This window comes from Astatotilapia calliptera, chromosome 3 (assembly GCF_964374335.1).
Source record: "Astatotilapia calliptera chromosome 3, fAstCal68.1, whole genome shotgun sequence".
Classification (NCBI taxonomy): Eukaryota; Metazoa; Chordata; class Actinopteri; order Cichliformes; family Cichlidae; genus Astatotilapia; species Astatotilapia calliptera.
In genome coordinates this window covers 35,772,957-35,795,046 of record NC_137424.1, presented here as the reverse complement: position 1 = coordinate 35,795,046, position 22,090 = coordinate 35,772,957, and the positions used below count along the sequence as shown (strand labels likewise).

The following is a 22,090-nucleotide window of genomic DNA, read 5'->3' as shown; positions in this document are numbered from 1 at the left end:
AATTAAATTAGTGAGTTGAGTAATATGTGAAATATTAGTGTTAGGTAAGTCCCAGAGTTCAGTTTATTGGACATTAGCTACATGAGCAGACTACCTCACTGACAGACCACAGTACGTCAGGCTGAAGGACATCACGTCTGACACTGTGGTCAGCAGCACAGGAGCACCACAGGGAACTGTGCTGTCCCCTCTTCTCTTCACCCTGTACACCTCTGACTTCTGCTATAACTCTGAATTATGCCACATTCAGAAGTTTGCAGATGACACAGCCATCATGGGGTGTATCTGGGATGACCAGGAAGAGGAGTACAGGAGCCTGGTGAGGAACTTTGTCACATGGAGTCACACAAACCACCTGCAACTCAACACCTCAAAGACTAAGGAACTGGTTGTGGACTTCGGGAGGTCCAGAGAAGGTCCACTGCCGGTTCAGATAGAGGGGGAGGAGGCGGAGGTGGTCAACAAGTACAAGTACCTCGGGCTGTGGGTGGACAATAAACTGGACTGGTCATGCAACACAGAGCACCTGTATAAAAAAGCCCAAAGCCGACTGTACTTCCTCAGGAGGCTGAGGTCTTTTAACATCTGCAGGAAGCTCCTGAGGATGTTTTACCAGTCAGTGGTTGCTGGAGTACTTTTCTATGCTGTGGTGTGCTGGGGGAGCAGCACAGCAAAGGAGGACTCATCCAGGCTGGAAAAACTGATCAGGAAGGCTGGCTCTGTGGTCAGCATGAAGCTGGACACTCTGGTGACAGTGGCAGAGAAAAGGACACTAAAAAAACTGCTGGACATTATGAACAATGCTAGGCATCCTCTGCACACGGCCATTAACAACCAGAAGAGTCTGTTCAGTGACAGGTTGCTTCTCCCCAAGACAAGAACTAACAGACTTAAAAACTCCTTTGTCCCACACGCCATCAGACTGTTTAACTCCTCTCTGGAGGGGAGAGGGAGGGGAGACAGGAGGACAAAGGAGGGGGGAACAACTAAGCTGTAGTGCCTCTTCACCTCACTGTGCAATACCTTTTGTGCAATACTTTTGTTAATAGTCAACGGTGCAATAGACCTCAATGCTTGAAATGTGCAATTCACTTGTATTTTTATTTTTATTCCTATTTATTCTATTTATCCCCTTCGTATATCTTATTTATATATGTCTCTGTATTTATATATATGTGTGTGTGTGTGTGTGTGTATGTATATATATATAATATTCTGTAACTGTAACTTCTGTCGGTGCTGTGCTTTTGGAAACCGAATTTCCCAGAGGAACCCACCCGAGGGATTAATAAAGTTTTATCTTATCTTTAATGAGAAGATATGAGATCCAAATATATGCTTATGTCAACACATGTTCATTTGATAAAGTTTACTGAACAAATTTGAATCATCACAACAACCAAAATGTTAGCAACACATCATAAACTTTATTATTATAACTATGGAAACCATGTTCATGTTTGCAACCTGCCAACTCAAATACATTCTGTAGGTGTCACATTCTGAGGACTGTAAGTTCAAACACTTTCAGACGTTTGCAGAGAGAAGAAGAAGTGTTTTGTAAAAACTTACAAGTCAGAGGGATTATTTGCTCAAACAGCAACCAGTGCAAACGTGTTTTGCTGGACTCTAAGAAGGAGAAAGGTACAGCCTGATATGTCAAGTTTTTTAAAAAACAATGTGATTTTGTGCAACACAGTTCTTATTTAATCACATGCTGTTTGATTTATTTGAATCAGAAAACAAAGGAGGATACTGTGGGTGTTGAAGAGGAGAAGGCCCCTCTGAAAAAGTAAGATAATGATTTGTAAATGTGTATTTTTGCTCAATATGTGAAGGTTCAGGTGAATAAACAAGTTTTTGTTAGCTTGCTGTTGTTTTTGTGTGTGTGTGGAGGGGGGGTGTCATGTAGGGGTGAGAAGCAAGAACTTTTAGTTCGTTCGCAGCATTTATGTTCGCAGCATTGAAACGTTCGAGAGAGAAACCTTTCAAAACAATTGGATCCTTTTCAGATCGACTTTTTACACTTTTCAACATGTCTCTGAAAAAACACACAAGACAAGAAAAAGTACAGCCCAGCTCTTCTCTTCTGGCTCAAGAAGACAACATTCAAGTTCAGAAGATGTGCTTGGAAGAAATGCATGAGGAAAATCTCATGAACAAGCACAACAAGCAACACAAGACCCAGCCAGAGTACATCTATTACGTCTGGGAGAGTTTTTTTAAACAACGAAAGGAGATTACCTTCCTCAGAGAAGAAATTGAGAGAAAGACTGCTGAAGTAGATAAATTGTTCAGCCAGCTTCTTGAAAAGGAAGATATTCAGAAGGAGAAAGAAATGGAACTCCTAGACGTGCGTGGAAGGAACTTTGAGCTCAAAGCAAAGCTTGATAAAGCAATAGAAAAACTCAAAGAAATCCTCCAGCAGAAGAAAAATGAGAAAGACAAGGACAAAAAGGATCAGGAGCTGCAATTAAAGCTTGATGAAGCTCTGCTAAAAAATACAGAAATCCTCCAAGAGAAGAAACGGCAGGACATAGAACTCCAAAACTTGGGGATAAAATACAAAGCATTGCTTCAAGAGAAAAAGCAACAACCGATCAAACAGAAAGAAAGCAAGCTTGAAAGCGAGCTGAAAACAAAGCTTGATAAAGCACTGCAAAGAAATGACCTGATTCTTCAAGAAAAAGAACAACTGGAAATAAACCAGAGAGAAATGCGGTGCCAACTCCAAAGCATGGAGAAAAAATGCAGAGTCCTTGAAGTAAAACTTGATAAAACTGCAGTGCACAAGCAGAAATATCAAGAGCTGCTTCAAGAGAAAGAACAACAGGACATAAAGCAGAAAGAAGACAAACGTTTACTCCTGGACTTTGAGAGAGAAAACCAAAAGCTCCAAGAACTTTACGAGAAAATGAACTACAAAGCAACTGAGATGGAAGGAGAGAAGGAGAAACTGCAAAAACAGTGCTCAGCAATGCAGAGTCAGCTCAATGACATGCTGACAAAAAACATCGAACTCGAGAAACTTTCAAACACCTTGAAGCGCAAAAACACTGAGGTGCAGCTGCTAAAGCAGCAGCTCGAGAAAACAAATGAAGACCTGCAGTGCAAACTTCAAGAAACCGAGAGGAAAAGTCAGCAGTTAGAAGACACTCACAACAAATTACAAGAGCGTTATACAGAGATGCAGGAGGCAAAGGTAATGCAGGAGGCAACATCTAATGAGTTGAAAGGAAGGCTTGAAGACAAACAAGCCGAATTAGAAGAAGTGGAGAAAACATGCAGGAGACTTGAAAAGGAGAATACCGAAACAATCGATCAGCTGAGAACCCTGATCCTAGAGAAAAAGGTTCTCGTGGAAAAGCTCCTGTAAAAGAAGAAGAAACGGTTCCGCTTTTTCTGGAGGAAGGACACTCCTGCTTTTTCTTCTCTTTCTACTTTTTCCACTGCTGATGTCACCTCGTCTTCCTCCACCTCTGTTCCATCGTAATTTTGACCTCCCCTCTCCTGCCCTCTCCCTCTCTCCTGACACCTTGACACCTCTCCCTCCCCTAGCTCCCTTGAACTCCGAACACCTGTCCCATCTCCCTCCCCCCTCTCCCTCTCTTTTCACCCTCACCCCCCAACCAGTCCCGACAGTTGACTGCCCCCTCTAGAGCCTGGTTCTGTCATAGGTTTCTTCCTTTAAAGGGAGTTTTTCCTATCCACTGTCGCACCTAGTGCTTGCTCAGAGGGGATTGTTGGGGTTTTCTCTCCTCTATCTCTTTCCTCCTTTCTATCCCTTTCTTTTACCCTCTACTTTACACCCACCCTCCCACCCTTCTATTTCCTCAATAATTTAATAATAAACACAATTGGCTGCATTTTAAATGTGTCTGATCAACGTCTTCATTCAAGAATGAATTGTCTTTGTCACAGAGTCATGTGTATTTTGTGTTTTCCCCGGGCTGGTGATCCTCGCGGTCGTTCAGCCCAGGAGTCCAGATCATTCGTGTTTTAATCACATTTAGTGTTACATTTTAGATCATCACAACAGGATATCCACAATTTAGGATTCAGGCATTTGTTTTAGTTTGATATCGTAATCATTCTATGATTGAGTAGTTTACAGAACCAGCAGTTAGCAGCAATAAATTCAAATCAATGACATTTGCAAGCATTCCTTTATACACATCATTTCAGTCAGGTTGAGGTCTGGACGTCCATGCTGTAGATTTGCTGCTGAGCTTGGGGTCATTATCCTGTTGCATGGCCTAATTTAGAAGAAGCTTTATCTGTCAGACAGCCAGCCTCACATTTGACTCTAAAAATCTTTGGCATACAGAGGAGTTCGTTGACTGCAAGGTGCTTTATTGCTTGTGTCTGCAGAAGAAGCTCAAATCACCACACTTGAACCAGCATATTTGACAGTGGGTTTGAGGTGTTTAAGTGTCTGAAATATCATTCCACTTGTAGAGGGTGGAGAGGCCAGCTTTTGAGCTGTCAGCAATCACAAAGAACCAATCAGAGCCAATCTGGAAGGCCTCAATATCATTGGGCTTAGAGATCTTGGACACCTCGATATCCTGGAACTTATTGAACCTGCTTTGGTTGTCATCAAACTTATAAATGTGGGAACCACCAAACAGCTTAGCCACAATGACAAACACCTCATTTTCGATGATAACAGATTTGCACCCCTCAATGGACTGACCTAAAGGGCAGAGAAACACATGAATCGCGTGAGAATGAAACTGGAAGCATTCTGGGAGTGTTTGTTAGCCTAATGTGTGATTTAGACTTCCTAACAGAGATTGAAGCGTTACTGATAATTTGTAAGAATTTAAAAAAAAGTGATGTAATGTGACAACCTCATTGGTTTACAGAATGATGACAACACACACTTTTAGGAGCTTACCTCCAATTCTTCCTTTTATCTTTTGACCCTTAAACCCATAAATAGGGGTGAAAATCAACGTCCTTTTGTCTGTTATTCGCAGCATTTATGTTCGCAGCCTTCGACTGTTCGTGGCACAGATTTAGAGTATTACCGGTGAAAAACAATGACTTTTAGTCCATTACTGGCAGCATTTCTGTTTGCAGCCCTCAACTGTTCGCCAGAGAAGCATTTGGAAACATTTGGATCCTGACTCAAGACTCCAACATGTCTCAAGGTGAAGAACCAAAAAGTCAAGAAGTTGACCCCAGTGCTCTTCCCTGGGATGAACCAGAAGACCCTTACCTCTCCTCTCTTCCTTGGGATGAACAAGTAGAATTAGAGAAGCGCTTGGCAGAAATGGAGAATGAAAATCTTCTTAACAGAGAGAAGATTGCGTCATTGATGGAGGAAAATGAGAGACAGAGTGCTCAATTAAAAAAAATGTCCTACCAGCTTCAAGAAAAGGAGAGTATTATTGATGAAAAACAATGGGATATCAAAGACATGGAGAAAAAGAACCAAGAGCTCCAAGGAAAGCTGGATCAAGCTCTAGAAAAAATTAAAGAAATCCTCCAAGAGAAGAAACAACAGAACATGAGACAGAGACAGATGCACGATCAACTCGAAAAGATGGAGACAAAATAAAATACAGAGTGGTGACATAGTGGTGAAAGCAAGGGATGATAAAAATCAGGAAACAAATGAAGAGGTTCTTCAAGAGAAAAGGCAACAGCAGATCAAACAAAAGCGAATGGGCCGCAAGCTTAAGAACATTAAGAAACAAAATGACGAGTTGCAAGTAAAGCTTGATGAAGCTCTGCAAATAAATGAAGCAATCCTCGAAGAGAAAAACCAACAGGACATAAAGCAGCGAGACATGGAGAGGCAACTCCAACACATGGAGGGAAAAGACAGGATGCTGCAGGCAAGGCTTGAAGAAACAATGCACAAATATGACGAGTTCCTTCTAGACAAAAAGCAACAGGAGATGAAACAGAAAGAATTAGCTACGTGTGGACGTAGCTAATTTCTTCAAGCCGAATTAGAAGAAGTGGAAAGAACATGCAACAAACTTGAGAAGCAAAATACAGAAACAGTGGACGAGTTGAGATCCCTCATACTAGAGAAAAAAGTTCTTGTGGAAAATCAACTCAAAAAGAAGAAAAAATGCTTCCGCCTCTTCCTCCGGAGGGCCACTCCTGCCTCATCATCCTCCACCTCTGTTCCAGCTTAGTTTTCCCTTCTCCTCTCCCTCCCCTCTCTCCCCAATAATTTAATAATAAACACAATTGGCTCCATTTTACACCTGTCAGATCAATGTCTTCATTCAAGAAGGAATTGTCGTTGGTCCCAGGTCTGAGGGAGGGGCGGTAGTTACAGTCGCAGTAGCACAGGAACAGAGCAGGAGGAAAAGAGAGAGAGAGAGCCAGTGACAACAACGTCACATTAGAAAGGTATAGTAATCATCCACAACTATTTTCAGTTGCGGATGATAAAGGATACAGAAAGTTTATTCATGCATGCCCATATGACAGAGGCTACGTCCACACGTTCCCGGGTATTTTTGAAAACTGAGATTTTTCTATGTGTTTGTACCTTTCGTCCACACGTAAACGCGAAAACTGAGATTTTTAAAAACGCCTGCCAGGGTGGATATTTTCGAAAACTCTGTTTTTGCTTTGGCATGTTCCTAGCAGCGTTTTCCTTGATTTCTGCGTTTACGTGTGGACGGGATTATTTTTTAAAACGAAAACGGAAAATCTCAGTTTTCAAAAATACCCGTGTACGTGTGGACGAAGCCTTAGATTGCAAGATTCAGAACATTGAGAAAAACAATGAAGGCTTGCAAGTAAAGCTTGATGAAGCTTTGCAAAAAAAATACAGAAATCCTTGAAGTGAAAGAACAACTGGTCATAAACCAGGGAGACATGCAGTGCCAACTCCAAGGCATGGAAGGAAAATACAGAACACTGCAGGCAATGCATTATGAAACACAGAACAAATATCAAGAGCTGCATCAAGAGAAAGAACAACAGTACATAAAGCAGAACGAAGAAAAACTTCTTCTTGTCCAGGACTTTGAGAAGACAAACCAAAAACTGCAAGAACTTCACAACAAAATTAAGTACACAACAGCTGAAGTGGAAGGAGAAAAGGAGAAAGTGCAAAAACAGGAGGCAGCAGCTAAAGAACTAAAAGAAAGGCTCGAAGAAGAACAAGCCAAATTAGAAGAAGTGGAAAGAACATGCAACAAACTTGAGAAGCAAAATACAGAAACAGTGGACGAGTTGAGATCCCTCATACTAGAGAAAAAGTTCTTGTGGAAAAGCAACTCAAAAAGAAGAAAAAATGCTTCCGCCTCTTCCTCCGGAGGGCCACTCCTGCCTCATCATCCTCCACCTCTGTTCCAGCTTAGTTTTCCCTTCTCCGCTCCCTCCCCAATAATTTAATAATAAACACAATTGGCTCCATTTTACACCTGTCAGATCAATGTCTTCATTCAAGAAGGAATTGTCTCTGGTCCTAGGTCGGGGGGTAGTTACAGTCGCAGGAGGAAGGAGAGAGAGCCAGTGACAACAACGTCACATTAGAAAGGTATAGTAATCATCCACAACTATTTTCAGTTGCGGATGAAAAAGAATACAGAAAGTTTATTCATGCAGGCCCATATGACAGTCCACACGTACCCGGTTTTTTTAAAAACGGAGATTTTTCTATGTGTTTGCACTTTTCGTCCACACGTAAACTGCGTTTTCGGTCACTGAAAATAGAGATTTCTAAAGACGCCTGCCAGGGTGGATATTTTCAAAAACTCTGTTTTTGCATTTCTGTGTGGATGAGGAAAACTGAGAAAACGCAGCGTCAAAGGTGTGCGCCTTTTTGACGTCACACTGTGCGCCACGTTATTGTTTCGGTAAAATGAATTTCTACAATACTGTTACTGTTAATTGTACTCTCTGCAGTGTTTAAATGATTACATATACACACACAGTTACCGTCCCTCCACACGTACAACTTGGTTCTGCTTCTATGCCTCAACTTTGTTTACTATTTCCCACCAAGGCTTCTAGACTTCTGATTGGCCAACATTTCTACACGGTTAGTACTATATCGCCACCTGTTGCTTTGGCATGTTCCTAGTGTTTTCCTTCATTTCTGCGTTTACATGTGGATGGGATTATTTTTTAGAACGAAAACAGAAAATCTCCGTTTTCAAAAATACCCGTGTACGTGTGGACATAGCCAGAGAATATGAATGTTCTTTTTGTTTTCATATTTTAATTTATATTTAATTGTGTTGTGGTTTGCAGTGTTTTGTGTTATTTCACTTTAAATTAGTTGAAAAGGAAGAAGCTGAAAATTTAAATAGTTAAAAGTTGAACTGTGAATAGTTGGCTTTTGTATTATATGATTTATTTATTGCATTTCATGTGGAGTGAATAAATAAAAGTATATTTACGGTGGCCCCTAGAGACAAAGCACGTACAAACTCCAAAACACGTACAAAAGACAACAGAAGTGCTCCAGGATGCTAGGCGCAGTGTTGAGCTTTTGTTACCTAGTGGCAACACAAGCCAGCAAGTACCATGACTGGATTTGGTGTGGTAGTAACAGGTAAATGAACTTTTTTTTTTTTTTAATTATTTGAATATATATGAGTGCTTGTGTATAAATACACAAACCATACACATATGCTTTCAATTGTGTAATTTAAGTGATCAAGGTAGCTCTGTTTTGAAGTTCAGTTAATGTTAGAAATTTGTTTTGGAGTTTGTACGTGCTTTTTGGAGTTTGTATGTGTTTTGTCTCTAGGGGCCACCACAGTTATTTATATATAAAAATATATAAATAAAACCACTTTTTTTAACATTAGTAATTCCTTTTGTGCATAATTTTATATTATTATTAATAATAAATTAATTCAAGCAACAAAACGACCTGAAGAGCCGGTTCAGAGCCGAAAGCGCCGGCTCTTTTTAGTGAGCCGAGCCGAAAGAGCCGGTTCTCTAAAAAGAGCAGGAAATCCCATCACTAGTTTTTACGTGTTTTGAAGTTTGTACGCGCTTTGTCTCTAGGGGCCACCGTAAATATACTTTTATTTATTCACTCCACATAAAATGTAATAAATAAATCATGTAATAAATAAATCATATAATACAAAAACCAACTATTCACAGTTCAACTTTTAACTATTTAAATTTTCAGCTTCTTCCTTTTCAACAAATTTAAAACGAAACAACACAAAACGCTTCAAACCACAACACAATTAAATATAAATTAAAATATGAAAACAAAAAGAAGATGCATATTCTCTGGAGAGTGCTTTGGAGCGTTTTCCTTATAAAAGGGCAGTTTTTACCGTTTCTTCCCGCAGTAAATATAAACAACGATAGTATTCAGAAAGAAAACCAAACATTGCAAATATTTTTATCATAACTCTGGTTTTACGTGGCCTATCAAGACAATTTAAAAACTGGTATAAAGTCCACACTTTTTCCGCCAATTGTTCCGTTTGTCCTGCTCACATCTCCAATGGTTGTACACGTTGTCATTAACGTGGCTTCACTCCACATCAGCCACGCCGCTTTGCTAGCTAAAACACCGGTGTCGGCACATAAGGACGCTGTCATAGCCTGTCGTTGATTAGCTGCGTATATACAAATGTGAATCGCATCATTGGCTGGACTATCGATGAGGTGGCATTGTTCTAATCACATTAGTGATGTGTCGGTTGCGAACGAAATGGCTCTTAGAGCCGGATCTTCGATGTGAACGACGCGAGTGTGGGGGTTTTTTTCTTTTCTTTCTCTCACTCTGTCTCTCGCACTGTTTTTCACGCTTCACTCCGCATGCGAGCCTTGTGCTTTATGCTGGGCAGAGGGGGGAGGGGCGGTAGTTACACATGCAGTAGCACAGGAACAGAGCGGGAAGGAGAGAGAGATAAGATAAGATGACCTCTGTTAGTCCCACAGGTGGTAAATTTGTTTTGTTACAGCAAGAGTGCAAAGCTATGTAGCAGAAATTAGAAAACACTGGAATGCAATAAAATACAATGGAATAAAATAAAATACTATATACAATAGAATAAAATAGAATAGAATAATATACACAATAGAATAAAATAGAAATACAATACTATATACAACTGAGTAGGAAAATACAAAAATACAACTTCGTCAGAAGAAGAATTGCACAAGAATTGCACATATAGCAGTCAAGAGAAAGGGAGCCAGGGACAACAATGTCACATTAGAAAGGTATAGTAATCAACTATTTTCAGTTGCGGATGATAAAGGATTCAGAAAGTTTATTCATGCAGGCCTATATGACAGAGAACATGCATCTTCTTTTTGTTTTCATATTTTAATTTATATTTAATTGTGTTATGGTTTGCAGTGTTTTGTGTTGTTACACTTTAAATATGTTTAAAAGGAAAAAGCTGAACATTTAAATAGTTAAAAGTTGAACTGTTGTGGTTTTTTTATTATATGATTTATTTATTACATTTTCTGTGGAGAGAATAAATAAAAATATAGAGACAAAGCATGTACAAACTTCAAAACACGTAAAAACTCCATAACACGTATAAACTCTGAAGCAAGTGTGGCACTATGTTAAAGACACAGACATGAAAATAGTAGCCCCCATTTTATTTTATACTCAGACACTTTCTTTTAGTAAGGCCACTGCAATGTCAGTTTTAATGTTATATAAGTTCCGCCAGCAGAGGAGCTCGGTCCTGTATGCATCGGTAGCTGAAGCGAAACTAGAAGAAGTAGTGTAAGTGGTGAAGAGGCAGCGTACAGCCTGCGCGCCAAAGAGAACTGATTGTCATATTTTTCTGTTTTTACAGGTAAACTGGGTGGTTGATAATGTAAAACAGAGGTTCTAAACGTGACAGACAGCAGTGGCGATTAATGATAAATGTCTTGTGTGTGGCGAATGTTAAGCTAAAGAGCTAATTTACAAGTTGGTCCAGTTGTTAGCCTGTGCCGATCCAAGTGTTAGACTGTACCGAAACTCTGTGAGCTCAGTGCAGGTATTTTTGGGTTAAAGTCACAATATATATGTTTTGCACAATAAGAGAAAATGTGAATTGCTTTATGTTTAGTTCATGAAGAGTGAATGCTGTAAAAATGTGTTAAGAAAATGTTTATTTGAAAGAGATTAGTTTGATAAATGCAGTTAAGAAGACAGGTTCATAAATAGATTAAAACAGAAGTAAAAACAAGATAAAACTGTAAGGAGCATTCACTATGGTGCTTGTGCATACAGTAAAATGTATTTTTGTGATTTAAGCAGTTTATAAGAGTGGTGCATGTGAATATGAAACTGTATAAGTTACTTGTATAAAGTAATGCCAGCTACACTAGAAGAAGTAGCGTCAGTGGTGAAGAGGCAGCGTACGGCATGAGAACTGATTGTCATATTTTTCTGTTTTTACAATTTACTGTAAAAAAAATATGTTGCACAGGAGATGAGTTGGCCCATCATTTCAGCGGTGTAACACACGTGCAAACTCCGAAGCACGTGCAAACTCCAAAGCACGTACAAACTCCAAAACACGTAAAAACTCCATAGCACATACAAACTCAGATGCACATACAAACCCCGAAGCACATACAAACTCCAAAACACATACAAACTCTAAAACACGTAAAAGCTCAGAAGCACGTAAAAACTCCAAAACACATACAAAACACAACAGAAGTGCTCCAGAATGCTAGGCGCAGTATTGAGCTTTTGTTACCTAGTGGCTACACAAGCCAGCAAGTACCAACGACTGGATTTGGTGTGTGGTAGTAACAGGTAAATGAATATATATATATATTTGAATATATATGAGTGCTTGTGTTTAAATACACAAACCATACACATATGCTTTCAATTGTGTAATTTAAGTGATCTAGGTAGCTCTGTTTTGGAAGTTCAGTTAACGCTAGTAATGTGTTTTGGAGTTTGTATGTGCTTTGGAATTTGGACGTGCTTTTTGGAGTTTGTACGTGCTTTGTCTCTAGGGGCCACCGCATATATTTATATATAAAAATATATAAATAAAACCACTTTTTTTTTTTTACATCAGTAATTCCTTTTGTGCATAATTTTATATTATTATTAATAATAAATTAATTCAAGCAACAAAACAACCAGAAGAGCCGGTTCGGAGCCGAAAGAGCCGGCTCTTTTTAGTGAGCCGAGCCGAAAGAGCCGGTTCTCTAAAAAGAGCCGGAAATCCCATCGCTAAATCACATACGGGACCAGACAGTCACTTACCGACTAACACTGCAAAGCAGAATTGTTAAAGTTTTAATTTTAATTTCAATTCAGGTTAGACTTTTTTTGTGCACAACGCAGATTTTCGGTGCGCAGAGACCGTGTAGGCAGTGCGCAAGCGCGCAGCTTAGAGGGAACATTGCTTAGCATATGTGACAATGCATGGCACAAAATGAACAAGAGGTTTCTATTTACTGAGTTAGTTTGAACAGCTTCCGAATCAGAGGCGGAGGCAGACATTTGATACACCCGGGGCTTAGCCCTAAAGGGTAGTATGCATCTAGGATTGGGGGGGGTTAGAAATGACTGAAAGATTAATAGGCTGTTTTGAGTTATGTTAAAAAAAAAGAATGACTTCATATAGGGAAAAATAAATATCACATCTGTAGGACACCTTAAATTAGTTTTTTAATTAAGCAGCAAGGCAGAACAAAGTCGGGGCTGTATCAAGACACGAGGACTAAATCCCAATTCAACCAGACCCAGAACTGATCCAGAATTAAAACAGGACTACAACAGTTCAAAATCAGGACTACTTAGGACTTAACCAAAACAGAACCAGAATCAGAACTAGATGATAGTAGCACTAAAATCATCATAGACCTGCACTACACTTATTTTTTAATTCTACCAAAGTCCACTATTTAGATTGAGAAAAGTTTATAAAATTATTTAGCCTTGTTGTGCAAACAAGCCTGCATAACTTAATAAATATAGAATTTGAAAAATAGCAAACCTAAAAAGAAACACTAGGTATGAGATACATGTGTACCTATGATACGGTGATACTTTTGGTAAACAACCATTTGACTAACATGTGTCTCACCTGCTCTTGTTCCATCTCAGTTCTGTCCTCATTCTGCTCTCCATCTCCCTCTTTGTGCTGACAATCATCAAATATACAGTTGAAACCAGATATTTACATACTCTTCAGAAAACACAAACAATTTTTTAATTGTAACATCAAATCAGACTAAATGTTTATTTTTTTTAGATTGATAAATATAAAAAACATATTTGTTAACTTTAAGAGTAAAGAGAGAAACTATCTGTATTTCTTAATTGTAAATGGCACCAAATTGTATTCAAAATTAAGCCACATTTACGGAGCTCCACAATTCTTTTCCTGGTGTTTTGGTTGACATCTCTTGGTTTTCCCATTTCAAAGAAACAGGCTCTGTGTTTTGCCTTATATGCATCCACACGTGTGCCACCAATTTATCCACATGGACTCTACTAACCTATCAGAATTTTCTTCAGCTCAAAATGGAATCGTCTGGAGTTTTCTTATTAATTAACAATAAACTTAGTGTATATGTACTCCTAAATTTGATGAAAGTAATAAAAAATAGACAGCTCTGTTGATGATTTGCTTTGGTACCTGGTCAAACTTAAGCTCTCCTCTGTCTGCCTGGCTGCGTTTCTCCAACAGTGCACTGGCAGGTAGTGATGGGTCGTTCGCGAACGAAATGGCTCTTAGAGCCGGCTCTTTGACGTGAACGACGCGAGCCGGCTCCTTATCGCGAGCCGTCACGTGGGTTTTTTTTTTTCTTTCTCTCACCCTCTCTCTCTCTCTCGCACTTTTTTTCCGCTTCACTTCGCACCTGAGCCTTGTGCTTTATGCTGGGCAGAGGGGGGAGGGGCGGTAGTTACACTCAGTAGCACAGGAACAGAGCCAGAGGGAGAGAGAGAGAAAGAGAGCCAGGGACAACAACGTCACATTAGAAAGGTATAGTAATCATCCACAACTATTTTCGGTTGCAGATGATAAAGGATTCAGAAAGTTTATTCATGCAGGCCCATATGACAGAGAATATGCATCTTCTTTTTGTTTTCATATTATAATTTATATTTAATTGTGTTGTGGTTTGCAGTGTTTTGTGTTGTTTTCACTTTAAATTTGTAAAAGGAAAAAGCTGAAAATTTAAATAGTTAAAAGTTGAAATGTGAATAGTTGATTTTTGTATTATATGATTTATTTATTACATTTTATGTGGAGTGAAAAAATAAAAGTATATTTACAGTGGCCCCTACAGACAAAGCACATACAAACTTCAAATCACGTACGAACTCTGAAGCACGTACAAACTCCAAAACACGTAAAAACTCCAAAACACGTACAAAAAACTCAGAAGCACTTAAAAACTCAAAACACTTACAAAAGACAACAGAAGTGCTCCAGGATGCTGGGCGCAGTGTTGAGCTTTTGTTACCTAGTGGCTACTGAAGGATATAAAAAAACAACAACAGCAATAGAATAATATTAAACACAAAGTGAACCCGTCTTCCTTCATTAAATAGGTTCTTTTAGATGTTAAGGAGGAATTGACTTAACCAGGCTGGCGGAGAATGAAGACAACCGGACACCTGCTGCAGATGGGGAATCAGTGAACTTTTATTGAGACAGAGACAACCTCTCAACACAGCTCACATCAGGAGATTCCTCATATTTGCTGTGAGGATGGGTATATATTCTCTAAAACTTACAGGAGGGGGTTGTGAGGAAAGTGCTGCATTAGCAGAAAAACAACTCCATAAAAGGAAAGCGGCCTTGGGTGTTCTAGTCTCTTCGCTTGCAGATATCTTGCACCTGCAGGATGAGGCGATCGCTTCTTATCGCTCTCAAGGCCAAAGTCGTGAGCGCATATTTTTATTACACAGTTGCACAGTAACTTTAAAGCTGAACAATATTTAAAGCTGAATAATGTTTGATCAGATTATATTTTCTTCAAATCCCCCTTTTGACCCATCTTAAATGGGTCAACACACAAACATAAGTAACATTCAAAGGAACACAGAGACGTGTCGAAGCCTGGCTCGAAAAACTCCTCGGGTCTTATCATTTGTCTTTATCTGTCATTGCAGATGAGGAGAAAAGAGTCCAGGCACCACCCTGCCCAGGGGTCGGCTGCAAGCAGTCTCGGTTCCCGACGAAAGCAGTAACAGCTGTCCTGCACACACGGATACAACGAGTTAGTGCAACCAGGGTAGAGACACAAAATTAACAGTTCCTGTAACCCAGCAACTAAAAAACATAAGTAATGATAGAAATGTGGAGAGTACAGAGTCTACTATAATAATGAGAGATATAAACGTGAAAATGTGAAAGAATAAATCAACCGTAAAATAAACTCAGAACGGTAACTGCTAAGGACATTCAAAAGTGAATATGTTAAAAAGTGAGGAAGGGGTGTGGAATAAAACAATTTATATCCACTGGTGGGAGTACACATTCGCTCAGGCTTAAGTCCGGAGACCCTGAGAACATCGCTTAACCCTCACAACCCGACCAGACACAGTTCAACCAGATATATCCTTCAAGAGGAAGTGGGTGAGGGAAACAATTAATAACAAGCCTAATACAAAACACCACAGAGAAACAACCATTCTAGAAGAATTTAAACAAGAGAAAGACGATAATGTTCGTCACCCTCACGATCAGAGTTTTCATCATCCGTTGGCGAGGAGGTAACCGTGTCTCGTTTCTTTCTAAATGGATCGGGCGTGGGCAAAACTGGAGAGGAAGTGGTGGGCAAGACCCTAGGGGCTACATTTGTCAGATTGGGACTGTCAGAAGGGGGCGAAGCTTTTGAACTTGAAGGTGTCAGAAGTGTCGGGGGCCCTTCACAGATCAGGATTATGCCAATGGGAATGAGACCCAGGGCCAGGAAGCAAACAAAGACGCAACATCTTTGCCTGCCTGTCATTTCAGGGGGAAAGGGCCAAGACATGTTTACTTAGCTTGGATGTCGTCTAATAGAGGATGATGGGGCACAGAAAGGTGGTCCAGTTCCCCCCACCTCGCCAAGGGCGTGTTCTAGGAGTTAAAGAGCAACAACCTGAGAGAGAGAGAGAGAGAGAGAGAGAGAGAGAGAGAGAGAGAGAGAGAGAGAGAGAGAGAGAGAGAGAGAGAGAGAGAGAGCCCCTAATGGCCAGTTAGTGGGCTCTAGGTCAAACTGTCCCCAAATTTGTTATTTGTTATTATTACTTGTTTTCATGTCACTTGTCTGTTTTCTACTGCACCCCTCTCACCAAAGCAAAGCAAACATTAGCAGCACATTGACCGTAGTCAGGCATCCTCATTCCATAGGTGCTATAAAACATTTCCTGTAAATACAGTGTAATAGCATCCCCAACTCCTAACCCATAAACACCGTTTCTTCACACATCCGCCCAGAAATCCTGTAATAGAAAAACATTAAAACTGTAACCCTGTAGGGAAGAAAATGTAAATGGTAACGCTGCGCAGTTACCTCTGTAAGCAACACAAGACACAAAAATGGCATTTACAGGTTCACTCATCCTCGAATATTTTGTCATCCTTCTACTCCTGTAAAAGAAACCCACATAAATTCATCCACCCTTTTATCCTATCTAGGTGGAGGTGGTTAACCTTGAGTCATGGTCAAGTCTTGTCATCTTTTACCAGTCAGTCCGTTTGTTTTTATTCCCAGTCTTTCATCCATTCATCCGTTCTTTGCTGATAGTGAAACCTGTCGTCGCATCTAGTTTCCACACTCAGCAAAATGACGTCATCTCAAAAAGAAACAAGAACTTGAGTTTGGATTACCTCGCTGAATCCTTTTTTAAACAGGGACTCTCGTTTCTAATTGTCCCCACAAGTGTTTCCTCCAGAACCCATTTCAATGCGGAGAAACTCACTTACAACAATTTTCTCGCCGACGTGTAATGCTTGTAATTTCCGATGTGCAGATCTGCTTAAAGAAAAGATTCACAAACAAAAATCAGTAAATATAAAACAAAATAAAATGAAAAATAACAAAAACAAAATGCAGACGCCCGGGTCTTAGGACTTGTCACTGAATATTCTTCCCATCAATAAAAATACCAACCTAAACCTACACAGAGTCAAATCAACACCACCTCAACCTTTTCATATTCATAAACCTATATGTTTTGCGTTCGTGAAACAAAATTGAACCATTAAGTAAGTTGAGCTCTTGAAATGTTTTAATTCTCTTAATTCTGCCAGTTTATTTCAACACTTATTCAATGACTTTTATTCAACTGCTACTTGGTCACTCGACTTTTACCTGTTCAAATTGCCTAGGGTTCAACAAAGTCTAGATCCCCGTTATCATGAAACTTGAACGGTGTACGATGATTTACTTACAGTAATTTAGAATCATCACTCAACCTAGCTCTACTACTGGCACTGCGTGACTTTTCTCACACTGGAAACCAGAATTTAGTACAGAACTTTAATGCCTCAGGCAATCGCGTTCAAGGGCTGCCCCCCCTTCTCTTCTTCTTTGTCCGTGTGTTCCTCCTTTATTAAATCTCCATCACAATGACGTGGCGCTCTGAAATAAAACTCACACTGTTAATTCCTCGTTTTCACTCTGCACCACTGCTCAGAGTGTTTTCTTTTCTTTTTAGTGTAGAGTAAACAATTAAGTCGAGGCCTTAAGCCCCAGATATCTCGCACGGGCATCATTTTCATAACCAAACCGCTCCGGACTCTGCTCCCCAGACCACACAAATGCCCTCTGGGCTTATTATTATAGCAAATTCTGTATTTGACTTTGTTGTGTGCAGCATTGAGCCTTTGTCAGTAAAGCATTCTTCATTGCAGCAGCTAGAGCATTGTGTGTCACTTCTTAGTAAATTAAATCAACATTTTGATTTTAGTGCATGGGTATGTATCAGTTTTTACTCCCTCAACAAGTGCATAAGTGTTCATGTGTGTGTTTCCCTTCATTCTAAGTAGGCGCATGCAGAAGTGTGTGTTCGTGTGTTGGTATATGTTTGTGTTCATCACCTTCCTGTTCTGTAGTTTAGGTAAACCAGCGGCCTGACGCATGGCCTAGGGTCCTCCCCTCCTCTTTGGGTCTGTTTTCATCCGTTGTTGCAGCTGCCTGCATCTTCCTTACTTTGCTCCACGGCCTTCTGCAGCTCTGCTGTTCGGCTCTTCTCAGAGGTCAGCATCCTTCTGCTCACCGTCCCTTTTCCTCCGGGCTTAATGCGCGTCTCGTCACAGCTCTGTCAGCTGACGCAGCCTGGGAATTTCCCCCGTGTAGTGAAACGGGCTTTAGGTTTAGTGCTCTCCGTCTCTGCTGCATGAGATCACTCTTTTGCAGCACTGTTGACATCCTCAAGTTGTTGTTGTGAGTCCAGCTGCTGTGGCCTTCAGGGGTCAAAGGGTCAAAGATGGTCGCGGAGAGGGCAACGATGGTAGAGGGGAGGGTAGGAGTCCAGGTCAGCTTCGGCTCTCAGAAAAAACAAAAACAAAACAAAACAGGCGAACAGGAAAATGATGTTGTGTTGGCTGTGCTGTGTTGGCTGTGTTATCCCGAGAGGGGAGAAACAACGAGATCTCGTCTCCCCCCTTTTTTGTTTTTGTTTTTTTTTTTTTTTTTTTTCTCCATATAATCAACTCATAACCCCTCAAGTTGACAGGACAACACAGGTACGTGTTAAAATTCTTAAGATCCTGTTTAGAAACCTAAAAAGGAATTTCCTATCATTCAGTAGTCATTTGTCTTAAACAATCAACAAAAACATGTCCCAAGTCGACCCTTTTAACCACTAAATTTGTCGTGTCCTCACTTAATCCTCAGACCAGTGTCTTTGTCTTTTGACGTTACGTTGTTGTCCTGCAACCCAAAGCGTTTAATTGTCAGTAATGTATGAACTATATCATTTAAAAACAGGTGTATGTTAAGTGTCGCTACTTTAACCTTGCATGTACGTGCACATGTATGTAAGCTGTTTCTTCATTGCATGTATGGGTGCGTCTGTATATGGGTTACTTTAACTTTTTCTCAAACGAGGCATTTCTCTAACACGCACATGTGTCTGTTCCTCACCCTTCTCATATCTTTCTCTGGTTGTGTGTGGTTTTATTTGTTTCAGTGATTTACCAGGAACATCTTTTCCTTTTCTCCATGTCTTCCGCCAGAGGTTAACACTGGTGAGATTCAGGGACACAGCACCCAGAGCAGGTCAGCGAGAAAAACCTGCCTCAAACTACATTCTCTCTTTTTTGTTTTACCGGGAGGGGTGAGGACAACTCTGGTGTCCAGCCGTGAATTTTAGCCAAAGCTTGGCCTGTCTTCTGCTGCCGTACTCAGGCTTCCAGGTTAAGAAAAAACACCTGTATGAAGACACTAAACATACATTTAGTATTTGTATAAACATAACTGCCTAAATCATTGAACTCTTGAGGAGGGTGTATTTCAGAATCAGAATCAAAATCAAAAACTTTATTGTCATTGTCATGAGACCGACGACATTAAGAATGGTCCCTGATCATTGCATCATCCCTAGTAATATCAAATATAAAAAAACAATAAAATTCAATCAATAAAATAGATAGAATACTTAAAATACTAAGTATTCCCACCGTCATGCTTCAGACCGTGCATAGATTAACACAAGAGTGGCATGGTGGACATTTTTGTAGTATTCAGATGTGTTATTGCAGTTGGATAACAGCTGTGTTTGAGTCTATTAGTCCTTGCTCTGATTGCCCTGTACCGTCTGCCTTAGGGCAACAGTTCGAACAGGGAGTGGCCAGGATGTGAGGTGTCTTTTATGATGTTTTGGGCCTTTTTAAAACAGTGGGCGTTGTTTGACTCTTTACTAACTTTAAAACCCCACCATAACAATTTCTCACTGACAAACTTCTATGCATCCATTTAAACATGCGAAGCCAGCACAAAATCACACACATACCCCTACAGCAAAGCTTTAACATAACCACAATGCAACTCCTCCCTTAAACGGGAGAAATCACCCTGAATCAACCAACTCTATATAAAACGTCAAACAAAGATAAACCACAAACATTTCTACACTTCTGTGTCTTCCACGCAGCACAATAGGCAGAAAAACACCGATTACTCACAGTCTACAACAAAAGAAAAACCTGCTCTTTTCACAACTCTCACAGCTAAAGTCAAAACTCTTACCCAGTGCCTCTGAAATAATAAAAAATCACCAAATACTCGATTACTCTTTTCACTCGCTCCCTCTCACTCCCTTCTTCCTCATACAGCATACACGCTCGCTCCCGCGGACCCGCTCGGCCCCGCGGGCTCACTCGGCCCCCACCTTTTTCCTCTCACAGAGACAGAGAGAGACCCTTTTCCTTTTTTTTTTATTTCTCCAGCACACATACACACACAGAATCCCAACTGAGAGAAAGAGGGAGAGAAGAGAAAAGAGTTGTAGAGAGGAAGTTTTTTAGCAGGAGTTTCAGATCTAACAGATTTATACAACTTATTTACACACACCGGTAATTTATGTTCTATTTATTGATTTTAAAGGAGAATTTGGGCCAGCTGGGTTTCTGCCTCTGTTAGGCACTAACAGCTGGGGCGCTGCTTTAAAGGTGAGTCAGCACTGAAATATCCCTTCAGGTGTTACCAGGCTTCTACCAAACCGGAGTCTGGCGGGTAACCTTGCCTAGAGCTTCCTGATAGGGGTGCTAGTTGGTTGTCACCTTGTTCACACGTCTCATTCACACTTCATACATTACCTGCAGTCACTCATTACCCTCCTTATGTATGTAATAAATGTGTAAAAAAATTCTATGTGTGGTGTATTATTTTAACCAAAAGAGGAACCTAGTTCCTTTAATTGTGTAATCTGTGAACAACGGAGAACCAAACTGTCCTGCCCAGTGTTCCACAGCAAGCATTCAGCGTGTATTTATGTGTGTCCAATATCAAACAGAACATCAAAACATTTAAAACACTAAAATCATCGGGGTTTTAAGAAGAGATCCGTTTTCTCCTATTGATCAAAGGGACCCCTCCTTTGGACTCCAACCAGTACTTCTCCTTTTTAAGTTTTAGAGGATCTTTTCTAATAAAGTCCTCTGGGCCTTCCTAACCCTTCTGTAGTTTAGAGAATATTACTAAAAAATATTCTCAAGGCCTTTAACCTTTTAATTTGTTTAGAAAGGCGTTACTAATAAACCCTTTCAAGGTCCCAGACCTGCACTGAGGTATGTATCCGACACCGGAGAGCAACCCGTCGGCTGCAACCGTGGTCAGACCTCAGTTCACTCTTATCTTTATTCACTTATTCACTTATTTCTTATTCACTTATCTCTTATTCACTTGTCTGATTCTCAACAAGCCTTAAGTAAGCCAGACAATTTTGGTTATGAATTACTAGGAGTTTGGACACTAAGTATTTTATAATGTTCAATATAGCAGAAATAAAAGGTCTGCTTACCTTGTTTTTGTGTGCACACAGCTTTTGTCCAAACTCCGTTCACTCAGACCACGGCCGATTTCCTCCCATCCGTTCCAGTTGCCCTGGAGCGGATCCTGTTCGTGACGCCAATTGAAGGATATAAAAAAACAACAACAGCAATAGAATAATATTAAACACAAAGTGAACCCGTCTTCCTTCATTAAATAGGTTCTTTTAGATGTTAAGGAGGAATTGACTTAACCAGGCTGGCGGAGAATGAAGACAACCGGACACCTGCTGCAGATGGGGAATCAGTGAACTTTTATTGAGACAGAGACAACCTCTCAACACAGCTCACATCAGGAGATTCCTCATATTTGCTGTGAGGATGGGTATATATTCTCTAAAACTTACAGGAGGGGGTTGTGAGGAAAGTGCTGCATTAGCAGAAAAACAACTCCATAAAAGGAAAGCGGCCTTGGGTGTTCTAGTCTCTTCGCTTGCAGATATCTTGCACCTGCAGGATGAGGCGATCGCTTCTTATCGCTCTCAAGGCCAAAGTCGTGAGCGCATATTTTTATTACACAGTTGCACAGTAACTTTAAAGCTGAACAATATTTAAAGCTGAATAATGTTTGATCAGATTATATTTTCTTCACTACACAAGCCAGCAAGTACCAACGACCGGATTTGGTGTGTGGTAGTAACAGGTAAATGAACTTTTTT

The 22,090-nt window shown here is 40.2% G+C and overlaps 1 long non-coding RNA gene across 1 annotated transcript; it reads right to left on the bottom strand.

Moving 5' to 3' along the window:
• Positions 1-13,759: 13,759 nt before the first annotated feature.
• On the bottom strand, positions 13,760-22,016 carry LOC145425363 (uncharacterized). The gene is made up of 2 exons (XR_013906033.1): positions 21,404-22,016; positions 13,760-16,035 (listed from the first exon to the last, which is right to left on the bottom strand). It is a non-coding gene; the product is annotated as an uncharacterized LOC145425363 (long non-coding RNA).
• Between the last annotated feature and the right edge of the window lie 74 nt (positions 22,017-22,090).